This window comes from Polyergus mexicanus, unplaced genomic scaffold, assembly GCF_030449975.1.
Source record: "Polyergus mexicanus isolate NDT 795.1 unplaced genomic scaffold, iyPolMexi1.0 SCAF_55, whole genome shotgun sequence".
NCBI classification, from domain to species: Eukaryota; Metazoa; Arthropoda; class Insecta; order Hymenoptera; family Formicidae; genus Polyergus; species Polyergus mexicanus.
The window spans coordinates 36,234-36,995 of record NW_027223375.1 but is presented as its reverse complement, the minus strand read 5'-3'; positions in this window follow the sequence as shown (position 1 = coordinate 36,995).

The following is a 762-nucleotide window of genomic DNA, read 5'->3' as shown; positions in this document are numbered from 1 at the left end:
GATGGTTTTCGAATTGCATTCTTTACAGGTTTCAATAATTTCATTCTTATATTTTTTATTACATTCTTTACATTTTGATATGTCATACTGTTGTTCATATTGATCAACAACTACGTTATTTATGGAAATTGTAACATAATTTTCTTTTGTGTTTGGCATTATATTTAAAGCTTTTTTATTTTTCCGTGTGTACTTAGCTCCTAGTTTCAGAATCCATCTTAGAAATAATTTAGAATCGTATTTCAAATTATGAAATAATATTGGTACAAAATTTGGTAATTTTAGTTTTAAGTTGCAGTTGTTATGCGCTGCTCCTCGATAACGTCCTGTATAGTGATCGTGATCTCTTACTTTGCTTAGCATCCTTTGGACTAAGCATCCTTCGGACTTAGCCTTTTGGGCGCCCTTCGGGTGCCTTTCCTCGTCAGAAAATTCACCATTACAAATATGACATTTTTTAGCTTTTCTGAAATTGTCAATATCTTCTTTTGTCATTGCTATTGGTTTATTTACTTTTCTAAGTTCATAATATCTTTTTGCATATTTAACGATAAGGTTGTTAAATTCATTCATTAACTGTTCAACACTTCCATTATTTATTAATTGTGTTTCGTCTATTGTATCAAAGCAGAAACTATTTGGTTTATGTTCATGAATGACATTCTTCATAATTGATTTTTGTAATGTTGCTTCAAAACTTGAACTAACTGTATATGGATGATATTGCTCTGCACCTATGGAAAAATATTGTCTATTTAATTT